Genomic DNA, 24,498 nt, shown 5'->3' with positions numbered 1-24,498 from the left:
AACATATATTTTTTTAGGGGGATGCAATTCAACCCATAATATACAGTAATGGACTTCTCTGTGCCTTGCTGGATTCATTGTGTACCTTTGTTCTGCTGCTGTTACTTGGTGGTGCAGAAGTTTAATGTGTGATGGGAAATAAAAAGAGCATAAGCCACATCAACTTCCCCATCATGCTGATGTCACTGCTAATCCTCAGTACAGACATCTGCACTCTCACGGAACAGCCTAGGAAGCATCAACACCTCCTACATATATAATGTAATGTATGTGCATATATATGTGTATGTGTGTGTATTTATCTATCTATAAAATGACATTTATTGAGTGCTCACCACATTCAATTAAATAACTTGCCTGAGGTCACACAGCCAGTAAATGAAAGAGGTATAGTTAAAAAATAGGAAGCAAGCCCAGGTAGCATAGTTCAACAGCCTGCAGTCTTACCCATCACACTGTGGTGTATCTTGTGACAGAGACGGGAGAGTAGCCATCCTCTGGATGCACTGTCCCACCAGACTGGGACTGTCGGCATTGCTCTAAGCCAGTGTTCATTCAGTATTGAGATCTCTCTGAGGATTGTTAAATGTTTTATTTCCACGTTAAGGATAATCTAAAAATATTAATAAAAGTGCATTCTGCATTTTTTTGGATTATTATCTTTGAAAGAGTTCTGCTCATATATCGGTGGCCCTGCGTTTTCATTTGTGTTTAAATGGCACTAAACAACCACCTCAAGTGACATCCTTTAGATACTACAGCACTTTTTCTCAAACTATGATCCACAGACCCTTGGGCATTTATATTTTCTTGAGATAAATTGCCAAGTGTATAAAATACTCACTTGGCCGAGGGTGAAGGACTATCATAAACAAGTCAGAAAAATAGGATGTTATGTACGAGACTTAACTTTAGACTAGACTTAACAGTCTACCAAGGGCATGGGATACAGGAAGGTACTTCGGTCAGAAGTAGGAGGTAAGGACCTACAATCACCACCTCCAGCTGACTGGGATGCCTAGGTGCAAGAGCAAGCGAGTGAATGAATGGGATGTCCATGTGCGCGCGCACACACGCACGCGCACACACACACACACACACACTGGTATGAAGGAATATTTTGATTACAGGGAAGGAGAAATGTGACTAGGGGATAACTGGGGGGAAGAAGGATTAGGGATGTTTCTGAGGGACTAAGTCTTAGGTCTGAATGTCAACAATGAGGAAGCAATACAAGAGTCCAGCCAGCTTGCCTGGAGCCCTGGATCTGGGAGGATGATTTAATTGTAAATCCCAGAACTTCTTTGCTCAAAGCATGTTCCCTGGAGCAGCAGCATCACATAGGAGCTTTTCAAAATGCAGAGTCTCGGGCCCCAGCCAGGACCCACTGAATCAGCATCTGCATTTTGACACCATCACCAGGTCACTCCTAGGCACGCTAAACTTGAGAACCATGGATCTAGAACGGTAGTCCTCTGACTCAAGCACTTGGAGGGCTTATTAGAAAACAGATTTTGGAGGTCTAACTCCAGACCTAGTTTAACAGATCTGAGGTGAAGTATTTCTAATAAGCTTGCAAATGATGCCATTACTTATGCTGCTGTCCCGTGGACTCTACTTTGAGAACCACTGCCCTAGCATGTGGGGGCAGTGGAAAGCAAGATAGAAGGTGTAGATATACTTCCTGCTTAATTCAGTATTCAAAGAGAAGATGAAGTAGGCCTGAGCCTGTAGGTGGAAATAACCAGTTGGTTCTGCCTTGAAGAGCTAGCAATGTTTGAATGTTATGAATATAATCTCTTCCTACACATGAACAGGCCTTGTGCATTATCTTAGTAATTCCTACACCCTGCATTAGCAGTTAGTTATGGGTTCTCCAGAGAAACAGACCCAGTACGATGTGTGTATACAGCTATGTACCTATATCTATATCTATATCACTGTATCTATCTAGAGAAAGAGAGATTGATTCATTATAGGGAATTGGCTCACATGATTATGGATGCTGAGAAGTCCCAAGACCTGCACTTAGCAAGCTGGAGACCCAGGAGAGCTGGTGTGTAGTTCCACTCTGAGTCCAGAGGTCTGAGAACCAAGAGAGTTGATGGTGTAAATTCCAGTCAAAAACCCGGCGGCTGGAGACCTAAGAAGAGCCCATGTTTCAGTCTGAGTCTGAAGACTGGAAAAGACCAGTGTCCAAGCTGAAGCAGTCAGGAGTTCCCTTTTATTCAGCCTTCTTGTTCTATTAAAGTCTTCTAGAAATTGGATGAGGCCCAACCACATCATGGACGGTAGGCTGCTTTACTCAGTCTACCAGTTCAAGTGTTTATCCCATAAGAAACACCCTCAGAGACACACATAGAACAATGTTTGGCCAAATGTCTGGGCCCCTTGTGGCCTAGTCAAATTGAAATACAAAACTATTATGCAGCCATAGTTTTGGTTGCTAATGTGAGTTTTTAAATCATCGTTACCTTGCTTAATTTGTTGTGTGACTGTATAGAACAATTTTGATGTCTTAATCTTGTGTGTACAAACCGCTTGATGAAATCATCTTCGTAAAATTTATTTTGTAGATATTTTTGTATTTTCTATGTAGATAGTCATATCATTTATAGATAACTTCCTTCCTTTCTTTCTAATCCTTATTGCTTCTTATTACCTGAGATTTTAGTACTAGTTACAAGTGTTAAATTTGTAGCCAACTTCCTGGCTTCAATCCCAGCAGTGGAATTTCTGGTATAATCCAGTATAATCTTAAATTAGTTATCTCATGTCTCTGTATCTCAATTCTGTCATGGTACTAATACCTGGTATGTACCTTCATACTGGGTATACTTTGAAGAATTGTTATGAGAATTAAATTAAACATGACAACTACACAAAATTGGTGGAAGTTCCTTATGATTTCTCTGGCTTTCTTGTCTCTTTTTCTGGCACAAGGGTACTTCCCCTTCTTTCAAACTCACCTATATATTACGCTCATTTTTGTTAAATCTTAACTCAGCATTTCTGTGTTTGCAGCAGGATGGGGCCTGTCAGTATCTGCTTACTTCTCTAGACTTCAGGAAAGGGCCTAGGTCAGTTTTCCTCAAACTGTAGTCTGACCTATACCACGTCACGTGGGATGCTTGTTAAAAAGGCTGATTGCAGGACACCCTAGACCAGACCTACTAAAATAGAACTTTGGAGCATGGTGCCTGAAAATCTGCATTTTAAACTAAAACATGGTACCTCTGCATATTAAAGTTTAACAGTCAACTTTTTGGGATTTCCAACTTAGTGCTCCAGGACAGAAAAGACAATCAAAGCCCTACTAAAGAGAATACCAATTATATGAATCTCCTCACTCAGTTTTCCATATGAATAAATTCTCAGTCTCACAGAGGTAAGGGGAAATACTCAAAATGCTAGAGCAGTTGTGCTTTTCCCCATAAATTTCAGATTGTGATTGACTCTCTGATTCTGCTTGCCTTAATCATGAATTCCTAAGTGTTGGAGTGCCTGTCGTGTGCACTTCTCTAGCAGAGCTGAAACAAGTGAGGCAATTTCAAGCAGAACAGAAGAGAAATTGGCCTACAAATCTGGTTTGGTATAGGTGAAGGAAAAAAGGAATTTTCCACTTTCAGCTTACTGAAGGCTGTACATTCCATCTGTTTGAAAAGCCTTTTTACACCAATTAAATGTGGCATATTTTAATTTAGTTTCCAATAAGTTTAGATTGTGTAATTTGAAGCTTTTTTTCCCCAGGAGACATTCTCTACCATATTACATTTAGTACCTAACCCAGTGAGGTCAGTGGTTGCCAAGGGACTATTCAATGCATGTTTGAACTATCAAAGCTACACCTTCAATGGACAGAGTTAAGGTTAAGAGATGTAATCAGGTATCTGGGAAATGTCCTTCTGAATGTTAAGAGGATGACCACAGGGTTGACTGTAAAGGCATAGCACTAATGAGCATCTTTTTTTCTCAGCTGCAAAACGGAAGTAAAGAATCAGGTATGCTTATCATTCAACTAGCTAATTTTGAATTCTGGGAAAGAACGTCAGCATACTGTTACTCCTGATTGTTTGAGGAACTGGTGTCTTTATCAATGGAGGGAAGATTCCTCCTGTACAGGCAACAGTTGAGAACAGTGACGTGATCGAGAAAACGAGGCCAAGAAACCTCTCTGAGGGGACTGGGCAACATGCAGGGGCCAGTGATACAACTCACAGAAGGAAGATTCCACCTGCCAAAAAATCTTGCCCAATCCTGATCTCAGACAGGTCCTATAGAAACTCCTGGTTCTTCCCAAGTATTCTCAGGATTGATCACATGCCATGCCTGGCAACTTACTATGTAATGGCAACTAGCAAAACTCACACACACACACACACACACACACGCACATATGCATACACACTCTTGAGTGTTTACTGGGAGTCTAGCTGAATGAAATAACAACTTCCTAAGTGTACCATCCCTCAGCAGGATCAGTCCTTAAGACTACTTGATGTCTGCTTTTAAACTACAAAAGCATTTCACAGGAAATTAGCCAGATATATCAGAACTGAAACCAGTCTTGCAAAAGTTTAATCTATTTTAAGGAAAAGGGTAGATTTGGAAGAAATGTTATATTTAGGGAAGACAGTGGTTATATTAAGTAGTGGTAAAATTAAGTAGTGATTGACAAGAAGGATTAGCAAGTCAAATATGAAATTGACCTGAGGTATGTAGGTTATTTCAATTTGCTTTATGTAATAATCTATTAGGTCAGTAGTATTTATTAATGAGCAATTTTAATAAAGAAGCATTTGTATATTTTCTATGAAATATAAAGCATAATTGAGTTCAAAAGTATGCCAAATATATATAATACATTTTACCCATTCATTAAATAGCTAGGGAAAGAGAGGTGTAAGAACGGTAAAATTTCTTACTTAGCAACATATTGGTATTTCACAGCCCAGATTTCCAGATTTTCACCCCAGTGCCTACACTACACTAGGTTTTTGGTTATCTCATTTAATTTATTTTTGCCTCTGAAGACATTAGTTGCTTAGAGCTTGAGGCCATTACCAAGGCACTTCCATCTATCATAGAGTATCATCTAAATGTAGTCTGTTTACAAGCAAAAGAAATGAAAGGGATATGAATTGGAAAGAAACAAGTTAAACTGTCTCCAGTGGAAGATGATATGATCTTATATATAGAAAATCCCCAAGACTCCACACAGAAACCCTTAGAATAAATGAATTCAGTAACTTTGCAGGACACAAAATGTATAAAAATCTGTTGTGTCTCTGTATACTAACAACAAACTATCTGAATAATAAATTAAGAAAATAACCCTACTTACAGTAGCATCAAAAAGAATAAAATACATAAGAAGAAATTTAACTTAGGTGAAAGATCTGTGCACTGAAAACTAAAAGTCATTGATGAAGGAAATTAAAGAAGACACAAATAAGTGGAAAGATACCTGCATTCATAGATTGGAAGAATATTACTAAAATGTTGATACTACCCAAAGTCATCTACAAATCCAATATATTCCCTTTCTAAATTCCAATGGCATTTTTCACTGAAATAAAAAAAGCAATCCTACAATTTGTGTGGAACCACAAAAGACCCCAAGTAGCCAAAGAAATCTTGAGAAGGAAGAACAAAGCAGGAGGCCTTATACTTCCTTATTTAAAACTATATTATAAAACTAGAGTAATCAAGACAATATGGCACTAGCATAAAAACAGACAGACCAACAGAACAGAATTGAGAGATGGAAAATAAACCCACATATATGAGATAAACTAATCTATGACAAGAGTGCCAAGAATGCACAATGGAGAAATAATAGTCTCTTCAATAAATGTTCAGAAACATGAAATCCACATGCAAAAGAATGAAACTGGATCTTTCTCACACTATCCACAGAAATTAAACATGGATTAAAACCTAAATGTAAGACCTGAAACTGTAATACTCCTAAAGAAAACAGGGGAAAATTTCCTTGACATTGTTCTTAGCAATTTTGGGGGATATAACATCAAAATCACAGGCAACAAAAGCAAAAATAAACAAGTGGGACTACACCAAACTAAAAAGCTTCTGCACAGCAAGTAAAACATTCAACAAAATGAAAAGGTAGGATAGAGAATGGGAGAATATATTTTCAAAAGCATTTATCTGATAGGGGGTTAATACCCAAAATATATTAGGAATTGATACAGCTCAATAGAAAAAAAAATATAATCTATTAAAAAATAGGCAGAGGGATGGGAGGAGATCAAGATGATGGAGTAGGAGGATACTGGGTTCACCTCCCTCCATGAACATATCAAAAATACATCTACATGCAGAGGAGTTCTCACTGAAAACAAACTGGAGACTGGTAGAAAGACTCTCATACAACCAAGGCTGTAAAGGGAGGTCCACAGAGGTGGGTAGGAAGGCAGGAGAAGTGATCAAGTTGAGATCTACACCCCTAGGAGAGGACTCAGAGGAGGGGGGATGACAAGAACTCAGAGATCCACCTGGGGAGTAAGCAGTTTGAACCAAATCTTGGAAACCTCAACCCTGGAGTCCCACACTGGGAAGATGAGTCCCCTTAGCTGGTTTGAAAACAAATGGGACTAACAGGAAGACTATAAGAAACCCAGACTCCATTTTTGAAGAGCATCACAGGCTTGCTTACTCATGAAACACAGCAGAGGAAGCAGATGGAAGCTGCCCAGGATTCTGGCTGGTTTCCAACAATGGTCCCAGGAAGCGCTCTGACCCGCTCTGAGCACCTGCTCCAACCCCTCTTATTCTGCAGCACACCTCCCAACTAGGACAAAGGCTGCCATTGCTGAGGAGACTGTGGAGGTGAAGGGGGATGGAGCCAGCTCAGACCTGGCCTACATCTGAACAGGTTGAGGGCAGACATTACTGGTGTCCATGAAGCCAGCATATTGGCAGCACTCTGGAACTCTGACTGGTATGCTGGGACTGCCCCAGTGTGCACCCTGGCCAACACTGGACACCCATTCAGCCCCTCATGCCCCAGCACTGCTCTCCCTCGGGGCAAAGTCTCCAATGCTGGGAGGAGAGAGAGCACACACTTAAAGGGAATGGAAGCAGCTCAGACCTGAAACTCAGGACTTCTGGGGATTGGGGAACAAGCTCCATCCCCAATAGGGCGGTGTTGGCCGCCGAGCATAGAAGCAGCACTGGTTTACACCTGGCAGTGGCTGTGGCCCCTCCATCTCTAGCTGCACCTCCCACCAAGATAACAGCTGCCAGTACACCCTGGGGGAAGACATGATGTATGCTCACTTCAGATCCTGCTCTCCTACCAAAGCCACTAAGCACACTCAGACAGTACAGGGTTGCTCCCACACAAGGACAACCTTCAAGACCAGGTTAGGTAACTATTTCACCTAATTTCATGGAGACAGAGAAAGTTATGCACGACAGAGGAATTTGTTTCAAATGAAAGAATAAAAATACATGGAAAAAACCCCTAAAGAAACAGAGATAAATAATGTACCAGGTAAATAGTTCAAAGTGTTAGTAATAAGAATGCTAACTAAACTATGGAAAAGAATACATGAACACAGTGAAAATTTTAAAAAGGAACTAGAAAATATAAAAAAGAACCACTCCCAACTGAAGAGTACAACAACTGAAATGAAAAACACACTAGAAGAGTCATATGGTAAGTTTATTCCTAATCTTTTGAGGAATCTCCATACTGTTTTCCACAGTGGCTGCACCAAACTGCATTCCCACCAGCAGTGAAGGAGGGTTCCCTTTTCTCCACAGCCTCTCCAGCATTTGTTGTTTGTGGACTTTTGAATGATGGCCATTCTGACTGGTGTGAGGTGATACCTCATTGTAGTTTTGATTTGCATTTCTCTGACAATTAGTGATATTGAGCATTTTTTCATGTGCCTATTGATCACTTGTATGTCTTCCTTGGAAAATTGCTTGTTTAGGTCTTCTGACCATTTTTGGACTGTTTTTTTTTTTCTTATTAAGCTGTATGAGCTGCTTATATATTCTGGAGATCAAGTCAGTTTCATCTTTTGCAAAAATTTTCTCCCGTTCCGTAGGTTGTCATTTCCAGAAGGAACCCTACTTCAAAAAGACACCTGAACCCCAATGTTCATAGCAGCACTATATACAATAGCCAAGACATGGAAACAGCCTAGAAGTCCAAAGACAGATGACTGGATAAGGAAGAGGTGGTATATTTATACAATGGAATACTATTCAGCCATAAAATGACAACATAACGCCATTTGCAGCAACATGGATGTCCCTGGAGAATGTCATTCCAAGTGAAGTAAGCCAGAAAGAGAAAGAAAAATACCATATGAAGTCACTCATATGTGGAATCTAAAAAACAAACAAACAAAACATAAATACAAAACAGAAACAAACTCATAGACATAGAATACAAACTTGTGGTTGTCTAGGGGGAGCGGGGTGGGAAGGGACAGACTGGGAGTTCGAAATTTGTAGATACTGACAGGCATATGTAGAATAGATAAACAAGATTATACTGTATAGCACAGGGAAATATATACAAGATCTTGTGGTAGTTCACAGTGAAAAAGAATGTGACAATGAATATATGTACGTTCATGTATAACTGAAAAATTGTGCTCTTCACTGGAAATTAACACAACATTGTAAACTGACTATAACTCAGTAAAAAAAAAAAGTTAAAGAAAGAAAAACACACTAGAAGGAATTAACAGCAGATGAAGTGATACAGAGGAATGCATAAGTGACCTGGAAAATAGAATAATGGAAATCACCCAATTAGAACAGATTAAAGAAAAACAAATACAAAATAAGAACAGCTTAAGGGACTTCTGGGACAACATCAAGTGTACCAACATTCATATGACAGGGTCTCCAGAATAAGAAGAGAGAAATGAGGGTTGAAAATGTATTTGATTAAATTATGGCTGAAACCTTCCCAAACCTAAAGAAAGAAAATGATACCCAAGATAAACAAACAGATGAACCCAAACAGATCCACAACAAATATATGATAATTAAAATGACAAAAGTTAAAGATAAAGATAAAGTCTAAAGGCATCAAGAGAAAAACACAGAGTCATATAGAAGGGAACCCTCATAAGGCTATTAGCTAATTTTTGTACAGAAACACTGCAGGCCAGAAAGAGTGGCATGATATATTTAATACGCTGAAAGGGAAAAATCTATAATCTAGAATACTCTACCCAGGAAGATTATCATTCAGACTTAAAGGAGAGATGAAGAAGTTTTCAGACAAGGAAGAACTAAGAGTTCATCAATACTAAATCAACCCTGAAAGAAATGTTAAAGGGTCATCTCTAAGTGGAAAGAAAAGGCTACCGCAAGAAGTAGGAATTTATACAAAGGAAATAGCCCACTGGTAAAGGCAAATATATAGTAAAGGCTGTGGATCAACAACTTCAATAAGCTAGTATGAAGATTAAAAAACAAAAATTGTGTTCCAGGTGACTTTGGTGGATTTACAATGCTGCCAGGGACCCAAGTGTCTTTGTAAGCACAGTGCATGTGGGACATCCAAGCAGAACACTGGTGTGCAGCTGGGGCAGGCCCAGTGTTAACAGTGGGCACATGCAGGTGGAGGTGGGGCTGGGGATAATCCCACAGCCCACGGTGGATCCAGGTGCACGGCTACATGTGACCACAGTGGGTCCTGGCGCCTGATGTCAATGGATATGCCTTGGTGACTTTGTGAGCATAGTGCATGAGGGACAACAGGGCAGACTACCTAATTTCCTATTGCTGAGGCAGGACCAAGGGCAGCACCAACAACAGTGTACGTTGTAAGCCCACACAAGGGGTGACAGGTGACACTGCATGATGTACTTCCTGGTAGACAGTTCTTGCAGAGGAATACTCAGAAGCTCTTTTTCCAGCCAAAGCACTCCAGTCGCACCTATCTCACACAGCAGCTCAGAAATGGATTTGGGGACTTCTACTCCAACAACTGGGGAGTGAACCCAGCCCCTGACAGGGCTGTCAAAACCACAGAGCAAAGAGGTGGCCCAGCTCAACAGTCAGTGCAGGCTTAGGTCACCATAACACCAAACACCCGCTATCAAAAGGATAACAGCCAGCACACATGGAGGAGAGATGTGGCAGCCATCTATATTAAAAACAGCCCTTACAGCAAAAATATTAAGATGCACAAAGACTACACAGGGATATTCCTACATAAAAATAGCCTTTTAAGACCACATTAGATAACTGTTACTTGTAAATTCATAGGGTTAGAGAAATATAAGTAAAATTAAGAAGCTGAGGAACCACTCTCAATTAAAATAACAAGAGAAATCCCCCAAAAGAACAATGAAATAAACCTCTCCAGTCTACCAGATATTGAATTCAAAACAAGCTAGTAAAAATACAGAAGGAATTAAGAGAGGCTACTGATAGAAATGCAGATTACTGTAAAAAAGAAATAAAAACTATAAAGAGGAGCCAATTAAAATCAGAAAACTAAGTTGCTGGGATGAAAGCCAAGCTAAAGGCAATAAACAGCAATCTAAATAATGCATTAAAATGAATAAGTGATCTGAAAGATGGAATAACAGAAATCACTGAATCAGATGAGCAGACAGAAACACAAATTTGAAAAAAAAGAAATCCATATAAAGGATCTATGGGAGAATATAAAGCATGCTGATCTATGCATAATAGTGGTCCCTGAAGAAAAAGGAAAGAGAAAAGGGGATCAAAAATATATTGAAGGAATTATGGGGGAAAACTCCACAGAACTAGAGAAGGAATCAGATATACAGGTACAGGATGCACCAAGGTTCCCCAACAAGATGCACCCAAACAGACATACACCAAGACTATTATAATAAAAATGGCAAAATTTAAAGATAAAAGATTCCAAAGACAGCAAAAGAAGAACAAAGAGTTGTTATAAGGGAACCTCCATAAGGTTATTAGCTGATTTCTCTACAGAAACGTTACAGGCCAGAAGGGAGTGGTAAGATATATTCAAAGTCCTAAAAGAGAAATGCCTGCAACCTAGGATACTCTACCCAACAATATCATCAAGAATAGAAGGAGAGATTAGGGATTTCTCAGACAAGCAAAAACTAAAAGAATACTGCAATACTAAACCTATCCTAAAAGAAATATTGAAAGGTCTTCTTCAAATAGAAAAGAAGCAAGAATCCACAGAAAAGAGAAAACCACAATTGGAAATGCGATGATAAATATAATGAACAGCAAAAGTATAAACATGAAGATGTAAAGGAGGACATCAAAATCAAAATGTGGGAAAGAGGAGCAAGAAAATGGAGATCTTTTTCTTTTTAGAATGTGTTTGCACCTATATGACTACCAATCTAAAGCAAGTAGATATAGTAATGGGTTAACAAACATGAAAGACAGGGTAAACGTGTATCAAAAATATACAACAGAGTCACAAAAAAACAAAAAAGAAAAGATACCAAGCATAATACAAAAGAAAATCATTAAACCACAAAAGGAAAAACAGAAATAAAAAGAAAGGAACAAAGAAAAAAAATACAAAATCAACTAGAAAACAAGGTTTAAAATGGCAATAAATACACATCTATGAATAATTACTGTAAACATCAATGGACTAAATGCTCCAATCCAAACACACAGAGTGGCAGACTGGATAATAAAACAAGATTGGACAATATGCTGCCTACAAGAGACCCACTTTAGGGCAAAGGACAGACAATAGGTTGAAAGTGAGGGGATTGAAAAAGATATTTCATGCAAATGGAAATAAGAAGAAAGCAGGGGTAGCAACACTCAGACAAAAAATAGACTTTAAAACAAAGGCCATAAAGAAAGATAATATATAATGATAAAACGATCAATACAAGAAGAGGATATTACACTCATTAACATATATGCACCCAATACAGGAAAACAAATAAAGCAGAGATAAAGAAAGAAATTGATGGGAATACAATAATGGTAGGAGACATCAACACCCCCTAACAAAAACTGACAGATCTTCCAGACAGAAAATCAATAAGGCAACAGAGATCCTAAGTGAAACAATAGAATAATTAGACTTGATATTTTCAAGACATTACATCCAAAAAAACCCCAGAATATATATTCTTTTCAAGTGCACTTGGAACATTCCCCAGGATAGACGACATGCTCAGACACAAAACAAGCCTCAATAAAATTAAGACAACAGAAATTATTTCAAGCATCTTTTCTGACTACAATGGCATGATACTAGTAATCAACCACAGAAAGAATAATGAGAGACAGAAAAAAAAGATTGCATGGAGACTAAACAACATGCTGCTAAAAAAACTAATGGGTCAATGATGAAATCAAAGAGGAAATTAAAAAGTACTTTGAGACAAATGACAACGAAAACACAACCATACAAAATCCATGGGATGCAGCAAAAGCAGTCCTAAGAGGGAAGTTCATAGTGCTACAGGCCTTCCTCAAAAACACTAGAACAATCTCAAATAAACAACCTAATCTACTACCTAAAAGAAGTAGAGGAAAAATAAACAAAACCTAAATTCAGCAGAAGGAAAGAAATAATAAAGATCAGAGAGGAAATAATTAAAAGATGAAAAATAGAAAAAGAAAATCAATAAAACCAAGAGCTGTTTTTTTGAAAGGGTAACAAAATCAACAAACCTCTGGCCAGGCTCATCAAGTTGAAAAGAGAGAGGAAACAAATAAACAAAATAAAAAATCAAAGAGGAGAAATTACAACCAGTACCAAATAAATACAAAAACCAAAAGAGAATATTATGAACCATTATATGCCAATAAATTGTACAACAACCTAGAAGAAATGGACAAGTTTCTAGAAAGACAGTCCACCAAAACTGATTCAAGAAGAAACAGATAATTTGAATAGACCAATCACCAGAAGTGAAATAGAATCTGTAATAATAAAAAAAAAACTCCCTGTAAATAAGAGTCCAGGACTGAATGGCTTCATTGAGGAATTCTACCAAACTTACAGAGAGGGACTTTTACCAATCCTTCTCAAACTCTTCCAGAAGACTGAAGAGGAGGGAACACTCCCAAACTCATTCTATGAAGCCACCATCACCCTGATACCAAAACCAGACAAAGACACTGCCAAAAAAGAAAATTACAGGCCAATATCTTTGATGAATATAGATGCAAAAATTCTCAACAAAATATTAACAACCTGAATCCAACAACACATAAAAAAGAACATATACTATGATCAAACTGGATTCAACCCAGGGTCACAAGGATGGTTCAATATACAGAAATTAATCAACAAAAGAAAGGATATAAACCACATGATCATCTCAATAGACGCAGAAAAAGCATTTGAAAAATTCAACATCCATTCATGATAGAAACTCTTACCAAAGTGGGTGTAGAGGGAACATATCTCAACATAATACAAGCTACAACAAACTCACAGCCAACATAATACTCAACGGTAAAAAGCTGAAAGTCTTCCTGCTAAAAGCTGGAATGAGACAAGGATGCCCACTCTCACCATTGCTATTCAACATAGTAATAGAAGTCCTAGCTACAGTAATCAGACAAGAAAAAGAAATAAAAGGGACGCAAATTGGAAAAGAGGTAAAACTGTCACTATATGTGGATGACATGATACTATATATAGAATATCCTAAAGACTCCACACGAAAACTACCAAAGCTGATAAACAAATTCAGCAAGGTACCAGAATACAAGATGAACATACAGAAGTATGTTGCATTTCTTTACACTAACAATGAAATATCAGAAAAGGAAAGTAAAAGAAAAATCCCTTTTAAAATTACATCAAACAAATACTTAGGAATAAACCTGACCAAAGAGCTGAAAGATATATGCTGAGAACTATAAAACATTGATTAAGGAAACTAAAGATGATTTAAAGAAATAGAAAGATATCCCATGCTCTTGGATTGGAAGAATTAATATTGTTAAAATGGCCATACTACCCAAAGCAATCAACAGATTTAATGTGATCCCTATCAAACTTCCCAGGACACTTTTCACAGAACTAGAAAGAATAACACTAAAATTTATATGGAATCTCAGAAGACCCAGAATTGCCAAAGCCATACTGAAGAAAAAGAACAAAGCTGGCCAAGAGGCACATGAAAAGATTCTCAACATCACTAATTATTAGAGAAATGCAAATCAAAACCACAATAAGGTATCACTTCATACCTTTCAGAATGTCACAATAAGGTTATCACCTCACATCAAAAACAACAGATAACAAGTAATGGCAATGATGTGGAGAAAAGGGAACCCTAGTTCACTGTTGGTGGGAATGTAAATTGGTGCAAATAATGTAGAAAAGAGTGTGAAGTTTCCTCAAAACACTAAAAAAGAACCACCGTATGATTCAGCAAACCTACTTCTGGGTATATATCCAAAGGAAATGAAACCACTATCTCAAAGAGACACCTGCACCCACATGTTCATTGCAGCGTTATATACAATAACCAAGATGTGGAAACAACTCAAGTGTCCATCAACATATGCCTGGATTAAAAATATGATAAAATATACACAATGGAATATTATTCAGCCATAAAAGAAGATTCTGACATTTGCAACAACATAGATGAAACTGGAGGACATTATACTAAGTGAAATAAGCCAGATAGAGAAAGACAAATACTGTATGATCTCACTTATATGGTGGGATTTTTAAAAAAGTCAGGATCATAGAACCAGAGAATGATTAATAGAACTGGGCATTGGGGATGTAAAAAATTTTGAGATATTGGTCAAAGGGACCAAACTTTTAGCTATGAGATAAATAAGTTCTAGGGATCTAATGTGCAGCGTGATGGCTATATTTAACTTATACTATATTGTATACTTGAAATATGCTAAGAGAGTAATATTAAGCATTCTCACCACACCAAAAAAAAAAAGGTAATCATGTGTTGTGATGGATATGTTCATTAATTTGATTGTGGTAATCATTTCACAATGTGTACATATATCAAATCATCATGTTGTATTCCTTAAACATATATAACTTTAATTTGCCACAAAATTAAAAATTAAGTTCCTCAGTCATACTAGCCACATTTCAATTGCTCAGTAGTGACATGTATCTACCATTTTGGACTATGTAGTTCTTGAGTTTGTTTTCAAGTGATTTGCAGTAATAACAAAACACGGAATTTAAGATTTCTATAGAGGTAAAGGAGGTCACCGAGAATGAGAATACAATGGTGTCAGTGAATTGAAAACCTAGATTATAAAATATCTGAGAGTATGGTGGCAGAAGGCTAAGAGTGTGGCCAGGTAACTGGGGGTGTGGATGACAATGTTCCAGGTATAACCACTGGAGTCTTGGTTGCAGTGGAGTGGAAGAAAAGATCATTGTAAGTCAAGATGGTGAGGCACTGAGGTTATGGAGCTTTGGTTGGGTCACCCATCACAGATGCTCAAGTCATGGTGGATCATAACAGGAATAGGGGAGGAGGGAGAGGCCATGAATCAAGAGTCCAGGCCTCCAATAAAGAAAGCATTTTGAGCAAGATGTTGGTAATGACTGCAGAAGTGGTAGCTGGAGTTACAGCCTGATAGCATGGGCTATGGAGTGTTGGGAGTTTTTTTGAGGAGGGAATTAAATGGAATCTGACAATGTCAGGAGATGCAGAGCTTCCTGTGTCTGTGGGAGACCAAATAGGAAAGGGAGAGAAAATGTTAAGGATGACATTAGAAAGGACAAGTGTCAACCTAAGACTTTGTCACAGTTGAGTGCAGAGTGACAAGTCAGATATCACCTTGGCTAGCAGCCCCTGGGGCCTTAGGAAACACCTGGTTGCAAGGAGAAAAACATTAAATAAAATACAGTTGGGGTATTTCAGGGATGAATGTTGACTTGGGAAACTGGAAATAGAGAGTGGAAAGGGTTTTAACGTGGTTGATACTAGGATATTTCTCAGTTGGCACAATGAGGCCAATAACTAATGAACAATAATATTCCCCTGCTGAATGGTAGCCACGGAGTTAAGGAGAGCAGTGAAGGGAGCCGGCCTAGAAGCCAGGATGAACAACCGTCTTTAATCCTCACAGCAAAGGGCTTCCTATATGAAGAGTAACTCTACCCGGGGACACAAACACACAGCTACACGCACCCATACAAAATGAAACACTTATCTTAAATGGTTTTTAATAAACAAGGACCTAACAGATGAGGCAGCAGAGCCAGGACGGCTCCCTGCATAAACACAAAGGACCAGGGCGGACAGGGCTCAGGCTGAGGCATCTGCTCTGACCGACGGCTTTCCGGCTCTCAGTGCACCCAGAGGGCTTCCCTCCAGGGGGAAAACGCTGGAGCGACGTGGGCTGTGAGCCACAGATGAAGGCTGCACGCTCCGCGATCTACAGGGCTTCTCAGCACACCTCCCTGTGTGTCAGGTTAAAAGGCTTCCCTGCCTGCTTTGCCCTCAGAGGGCTTTTCTCTCGAGTGCGTTACTTTACACGGGACAAGAGCCGAGTGGCATGTGAACGCCTGTCCACGCCACTCTCCTCTGGGCTCCTTCCCGGCACGGATGAGAGGCCAGTGAGGTGCCCTCTGTCATGAGACTGTCTGTGGCGCTTGCTGCCCTCGCAGGGCTTCTTCCCAGTGTGAATCTCCTGGTGTTGAACGAAGAGGAAAGTCCTATTAAACCCTTCCTGCCAGTCCTTGCGTTGGCAAGAATCCTTCCTGGATGAAGCACGCGGTCTTTACCGGGCCTGGATGAACCCCATTCCTTCGCAGAATCTTCCCGCAAATTGCTGCTGCAACACCCAAAGAGTGCATACCGTGTATTCTCTGTGCTTGCACTATGGCTTTCAGGGCTCGTCCTCCTGGGGAAGGTCTTCTGCAGGACTGGCCATGGTCTCAGGCACCTTTCCTGCACTTCAGAAGGCCAGTGCTTGCTGCTCCCTGGATCACCCCAATGTGGATGGCCCTGAGGCTCCCTGAGTCAGCTGCCCCTGGAGCGATGTTCCCTCAGGTGAGGCCAGCTGGGAAGTGGTAGGCTCTGCGACACCGTGTGCTGCCCTTGGTCTAAGAGAGGGCGTCTCATGGTGTGACGAGAACACAGGGAAGTAGCGCCTAACCAGGCCCAGGTGGGAGTGAGGAGATGAGGGGAGGCTTCCCAGAGGAGGTGTCCCACGAGCTGACTCCTGATTGGGCAGTAGGAGTTCCCAGATAGAACAAGGGGGAGGCTCACTGCAGCCTAAGGAGGCAAGGAGGATGAAAAGCACGGGTCTAAGTCGGTCGGTAAAAGGCATCTCACCATAGTCAGAAACCCGAGGGAGGCGGATGGCCCAGGCCAGGCAAGCACTCTGAAGACAAAGCATTCCTTCTGGAGTGGGGGGAGAGGGGTAACTGGTGGAGGCGTGCTAGCCCAGTCATCCCACAACCCCTGGGAGGTGGCCAGCCTGAGGACAAGACAGACACCCGGATGCGCGAGAACCCTGACATCCCCGATGGCAGTACCAGCCATGGAGCTGGACCCCCGCTCGGGCTGCTCACCTGCTGGGGAGTGAACGTGCCTCAGGGGAAACCCGTCTGAGCTGGTCTTCTGTTGCACGTGCACCTGATCAGGGAGCTCAGTGAGGCGTCTGCGTTATTTCACAGCAGCGCTCGTCTTCAGCCGGGCCTGGTGTGAGGCGCTTTGCAAGGACGTCTTCATGTAATCTTCGCCGCGGCCCCAGGGGATACTTATCATTCCATCTTCTACGTGAGGAAACAGGCTCAAAGGTGAGGTCCCCCGAATGAGGGGAGAAGGCCGGTCTGTGTCCATGTGTTCAGCCTCCATTAGCTGCAGATTTCCCAGGCTGGAGTCAGAGATTCAGGAGAGCACGGGGCCGAGGGCTTGATCCCCCTCAGGGAGGAAGGGTAGGAGCCCTGCCCACTATCCCATGGAGTGGGGGATCGCTCTGACCTCCTGGGAAAGGCTGTGTGGATGCTGAGGCCAGGGAAGCCCAGCCAGTGGGAGCCATTTGGCCATCTGGGACAGGTTTCCATTCAGTTATTCTTCTGACCAATTCTTTGGTAAACAGACCACCAGAGGTTGGGTGGAAAGACAGATGGAATGTACTCATTTATCTTACTTAAGAAAAATGTAGATAGCCCATGCCACGTGTCCAGTTCTTTCCTAAGAGCTTTACAAATACGAGTTTAATTCATATAATCAACTATCAGGCCAGTACGACTATTGTCCCTCTCACAGATGGGGAAACCGAGAAGGCCCAGAGAGAAAGTAAGCAGCAGCGCCAAGATTCGCGCTGTGACTCCCAAGTGCAGGTGCTTCTTTGCCATCCTGCCATGAGAATTTCAATTCGAGCAGCAAGACCAAAACGATTATGGATTCTTACCAAGTCTCGGGGACCGTGCCGAGTACCTTAAGTACATTCATAAACTTCAGCTAAGTTTAGGGACTCACCTGGAGAAGTCACATAGTGAATGGTGAGTCTCATCATTCCAGAACGTGGTAATGCGTCTTCACTGATCCAAGGCTTGCTTAGGTCCTTCCTGCTCTTGGCCCTGTACTAAAGAATTCTACTTCTGGTTTTTCTCACGGCATCCTCAGGGAGCAGGTGTTGTGACAGGCACCATTTCAGGAATGAAGGCACGGAGGCTCAGGGACATAAACTGATTTGTCATGGGGCATGCCTGGAAATGATGAGTGGCCGAGGCCAGACGGGAGTGCAGGTATGGCTGTGTCTGCCACCTGTGATGTTTCTCCACAGGACTACTCAACGTGGCTTCAGAAGGTGCCGAGTCCAAGCATGATGACGATGATGACAGTATCAGTCGTAATCAATCGTGATCACAACAGGGACCATAATCACCAATCAGCATCGTCAGTGAACAGCAGGCTATGTTCTAAGCCTTCTCATACATTACTTTCCCTTGAAACAGCTGTGTGAATTAGATACTGTTTTACCCCATTTCACCAATGAGGAAACCGAAGCACAGAGAGGTTAAGTAACTTGTCCAGCATCACAGAGCTCAAGAGCAGCGGAGCTGGGATGTGGCACAGGCAGTCTGGCTGCAGAGCCCGGGCTCCTGAGTGCTACACTAAGGAGGAAGCAGCTCTGTGGAGAGTGGGACATGGAGACGAAGGGCTATGAATGGGAGGATTTACTCTTCAGGAAATAGGGGCTAGTGGGAGTGGCTAATATGGTGATTCTCAGAATCTGGCATTTTATGAACCAGTAAAAAATATAACCCATGAAACCCACATAGTTATTTGGTCAATTAAGGACATTTATTCAGACATCACACGCATCGTCTACTCTCCTCAATATTTCACAAAAGAAGGGCAGAGGACATCTCAAAGTCAAGGGCCGTTTTCTCAGCTGAGACTCACTGCACTGGCTGAACTTCCCTGCACTGCCCAGGGAGACACTGGGAGAAGGAAATGAGTGGCGCATGGACGGTGCCCAGAGCAGGCCTGACAGCTGGGCAGTGCTCATGGAATGGTCACTGTTCCCTCCATGCTGACCACAGACAAGAGGGGAAGGCACGGCTTTCTCAGGCTGCCTGTCAGTGCCGTGTGGCGATGTGCCCGCACACCCTCTACACTCACCTCGCGCACCCCTGGAGGTCTTGGCCCAGGCCTCAGGAAACAGGGGCAGACCCTGCAGGCACCTGGGCACAACTGAGCTTTTACCCTTTAACCGAAACTGTGTTTTCCTCTGAAAGGTACCAGGCGACAGTGATGACAAATGCCTTCTTGGCATTGGTCTGACTCACCCCCCTCCTTGGAGAACAGCCCGTCACCAGTCCCTGCTGTAGGGGCTGTGGGGGCCCGTTCCTCCACCACGCCAGGCCAGCCGGCTTCCCCCGTGTGGAAACCTGGGATGAGGAGCTCAGACAGAGGCCAGCCTGCGACGGGCAGGGGGGTGAAAAGTCGAGGGAAATGCAGGCTCCATTTCCTGCCTCAAGGACAACCACGCAGGCAAGTCCAAGTGCAGAGAGAGCTTGAGAGGAAAGAGGTGAAGCTTGCAGAGAAAAGTAGAGGCAAGGAATCTGGGGTCTCAGAGAGTGAGAACTGGGGTGACCAATTCCTGCCTCAAACTCACTGCAGCAGAAGGAGCCACTGGGCCGAGAGCAGACTGAGCCGACACGAAGAGAGAGGCCATGGCCGTAGACCTGTCTCGGGGACCGTGCCGAGTACCTTAAGTACTCGAGGCCGAGACAGATGGCGGTTCGGTTCAGTTCTGCATTTCAGCCTCTCATGGGGCCCAGCTGGACATCCTGCCCTTGGTTTCTGCAATATAACCCCATTCCCTTCTAATGAAGTCTCCCTTTGTTTTGTATCATCTTGAAGAGGACTCTGATTCTAGCCCCACCAATCCCTGGGAGAGACACAGGGAGACAGGGCAGGACATCAGGAGCTACGGGGAGGGGCGAGGGCAGGCCCCCAGGCCCCCGGGGAGAGCCAGGCCTGGAGCGCGGGGGCAGAGTGGAGGCAGCTGCAGGGCCTCTAAAGCGGCACAGGCAAGGACCTGCCCGGCAGAAGCAGGTCAGCCAGCTGGGCAGCATCACCTCCTCGTACAGGGCCCTTTGGGTTAGGTCTTCTAGGCCAGGAACCCAAAGTGAAGGTCATAGCCACATCCTCTGATCCCTAGAAAGTCAAAGAGAGACAGGGATGTTGACCTTGTGATTATAGGATGTGATCAGAATCTGTCACTCAGTCACTGGAAACAATCCAGAGGGGCCCAAGACCTGAATCCCCGTGTGCCTGGGGGCCTAGCTCTTTGCGGGGCTCAAGGGGGAGGTGCACAGAATGCAATGGGGTCAGAGTGAAGTCTTCTTTAGGGGAAGCCACCGGAGAATGACACAAGATAATAACAAGTCCCTGGGTCCTGAGATGAGGACAGAGAGAGTAAGCACTGGAGCACGTCAGAGGAAGGAGGAAGTAATGTTGATAATAATCATAACACCAGTAATGGTAACAGCACCAGCAGCAGCAGCTGCCGAGTCTTACTGGTCCTCGCTGTGTGCCTGGCTCCGTGCTGAGCGCCTCATGCGCCGTATTAAAGTGATGAACCGTCCCCAGCACTGGAGCCAGATTCCTAAGTCTGAACCAAGCTTCTTCAGTCTGACACATACCAGCTGTGTGACCTTGGGGAGGTCACTTCATTTCTCTGAACAGCAATTTCTGCATCAATCCACTAAAAGTTCACACTTCGCCAGGCTATTGTGAGGATGAAACAGAAAATGTTCCCCAGGCAAACACTGGGATGCCAGGCACATGTCTGTGCTCAGTGTGTTTTGGCTACTTGTATCTCTCTTCCCAGAGCCCATGAGGTCAACACCAGCATCATCTCAATGTCACAGTCAGCATGCTAGGCTCAGGGAGGGTGAACCAGAGTCACACGTCAAATAAGCAGCATGCTGAAGTCAGGTCCCTCTGGTTCCAGGTCCATGTGTATAACCTGCATGCTCCTCCATGACCACAATCAGGGTGAGATGAGCATCAAGCAAGCTATCTCATTATCTGCCCTCCAGAACCTGCGCAGCAGCCACGCAGGCCCTCTCATGCCTGCTGCAACACACACCCCCCTGCCCTCACCCACGTGGTTCCCTCTGCCTGGAATGCCCCGTATGCCCTCCTCATTCCTAAGCCCAAACCTACCCTGCAAAGCTGACTCAGGTGTCTCCCCGAGGCCGCCCCAGCCCACTGTGGGTATTGTCATGGTTACAAGTGGAGGCTCTGAGGCTGATGTATTGAGTTTGAGTTTTCGCAACTTTAGAGCTGTGTGACCTTGGGCAGGTAACACAACTTCTCAGAGACTCAATGTCCTCTTCTGTAAAATAAGGATAATAAGAAAATCTAATTCTAAGAAGGTGAGATTTAAGTGAGGAGGTCCATAATAATGGCTCCTCAGTGCATATCACAGGCCAACTCTTATGATTGTTTTGTTATTAGTATTTTTCCTATTTTATTTCTATTTATTCAGCAACCTGGACAAGCTCAACTCAGCCTGCATCTTTGCTTTTGTAATTGTGCCAAATTCCCTGCACAAAAAATGCCCAAGTGAGGGCAGGAGGGGACTGAGGCTATTTTACCTAGAACTGCCAGGAAAGGCCTCTTCAAAGAGGTGACATGTGAGCAGAGCCTGGAAGGATGTGAAAGGGCAGACAGGAAGGGGTCTGGTGACAGCGTCCCGATTGAGGAGAACTCCGAGGGCAAAGGCCGGAAACAGGGAATGAGCTTGACACATTCAGGTTGTCATGGCTGGGTGGCAGCGGGCAATAGGAGACACAGTCAGAGGTGGTTCCCCAGGACAGATCAGACGGGACTTTCCAAGTCACGGCAGGGAGGCTGGAGTTATTCTAAGCATGAGGGGAGCCCGTGGAGGGGAGCATCAGTCACTCACTCACTGAGCACCTGGTCCAGACCAGCACTGCTCTAGGCCTGGGCAGAGAACACGAACAGGGCTCACATTCCAAAGTTAGAGACAGATCAGCCACAAGGATCTATATGAATGAGCAAGAGAATCCTCAAGGCAACAGAATAAGAGTGAGACAGGAGAGACTTAAGGCAATTCTCCACAGGGCAGCCAAGGAAGGCTTCTCTGAGGAGGGGACACTGGGGGGTGGGGAGGGGGTCCTGTAATGAAGTTAGGAATGAAGCCACGTGGACAACTAATGAAAAAATAAGACAAGTCCTAAGAGCCATCAGGGCTATGATGAGAGTAATCAGGATGACTGATAGAGAATTAACGACCTGGTGTATGTTTACATCCAAAGGGACACCTGGATTCAAATCACCGCACTGCTTTGTATCTGCTGCATGAACTCGCATAAGGACTCAACCTCTCTTTGCACCAACGTCCTCAACTGTCAGATGGGCATAAAAATGGTACCCATCTCTGAGGGCTTTGTTGGTATCAAACACTTTGGTACATGTCAACTCCTAAATATCAGCTTTTACTGTCCACAGGTTTAACACTTTGGTAAATGCTTGGGAGCAAATAAGGTGATGAGCTTTTGAAAATGTGGGTGGCTTTCCTGCTTTTTAAGCATTTAAATTAACGTGATATTTAAGACTCTTGATTTTAATCAAATGCTTAGAGGTGTAGTAACTTTTCAAACAATTAGTAAGAATTCGTATACATTCAACTAGTTAAATCCACATTTTAAATTTCTATCATGTGTTTTTCTTTAGAGAAATGTTTAAAGTAGCAATTATTTCATAAACAAATTCTGGGGAGTGGGTCAAGAGGCCAGTGGGATGCTAGCTCTTTCAGCAGTACAGCCGGCCTGCTGCATGGTCCCCTGAAGGCCAACCTGCTCAAGGAAACTTCCATTGGAACACTGGATCATCCTTCCTGCCGAGGGGGCTTGACGGCTGAAGGAGCTGGCACACTGGTCTGGTCTGGCCTGGCCGACTCTTCTCTTGCTCACAGGGAGTAGACACATGCTGCTGAGCTCACAGAGCAGTGAACACACACCATTCCCCAGCTCAGGCTCCTTACCCAGTGCAGGCCTCTCTCTCTTCAGAGAATAGCCAGAGCCACTAGGGCTGAAGGCCTCCTCCTCTCTGGAGGCAGTTTTGGGGATGCCCATCCGCTGTACCTACTCTCCAGCCCTCCCTTGTCACTTCAGGCTCATTTGACATAACCTTAAGATTCCCTCCCCTAAATCTGACCCCCCGGCTATGCCCTGATCCACATCTGAAGTTTCCTTGACATCTCCAGCCTAGACTCCTCCTAAAACTGCAGACTTGCTTGTCCAGCTGTCCATGTGACACACACACACACGCACACACACATACACACACTTCTGGAACATCTCAGAATCACCAAGTCCAAAACCCAACCGCTGACCTCCCCAGCAACACAAGACCTGCTCCCTCCACCCAACTTCTCCATCTCCATTCTCCCAGATGTTCAGGAAAAAAAAGAAAGAAAGAAAGAAAACAAACAAATCTTAGGATCGTCCTTCACTGGCTACCTTCGTTCACAGCATCTGATGCAGCAGGAAACACTGCGGGCTTTGGCCTCCACTGATGCCATCACTCAGGTCTGGCCCCAGTCAATTGCAGCAGCCTCTTCATTGGTCTCCCTCCCTCTAACTCCAATCTGACCCACCTTTGAAAAACTTCAAAAGTCTTAACCCAGATTGTGTTCCTTTGCTGTTCACAAACTCCTCAAGGCCTGGAGCGCCCTAGGAATGAAGGGCCAGCTGGTAAGGTTGCCATTCCACATGCATGTGCCTCCTCCCCTCACGCTGCATTCCTTACAGACACCACGCATCCTAGGTGTGCCAAACGCTCCCGACGCAGCCGCACAGCCAAGTCTTTGCACATGCTGGTCCCTCTGCCCGCAACTCTCCCACATCTTTTCTCACTGTCTATTAGGAAGGGACCCCGCTCACGAGCACCCACTGTCCTGGACACAGTCGCCTGCGCTTCAGTGATCTGGGCAGGCACCTTCATCCCGGGATTTAGCATTTGGAGTTGGGGGGGGGGGGGTCCGAGTCGGGTGACG

General features: G+C 43.2%; 1 protein-coding gene across 1 annotated transcript in view; it reads right to left on the bottom strand.

The window, feature by feature from the left end:
- Positions 1 to 24,498, bottom strand: part of LOC102511285 — an 82,895-nt gene that overhangs the window by 25,340 nt on the left and 33,057 nt on the right. The window lies entirely within an intron of this gene.

Source organism: Camelus ferus, chromosome X, assembly GCF_009834535.1.
Source record: "Camelus ferus isolate YT-003-E chromosome X, BCGSAC_Cfer_1.0, whole genome shotgun sequence".
In the NCBI taxonomy this organism is placed as follows: Eukaryota; Metazoa; Chordata; class Mammalia; order Artiodactyla; family Camelidae; genus Camelus; species Camelus ferus.
The sequence above is the reverse complement of the archived record's forward strand: the minus strand, read 5'-3'. Positions and strand labels throughout refer to the sequence as shown.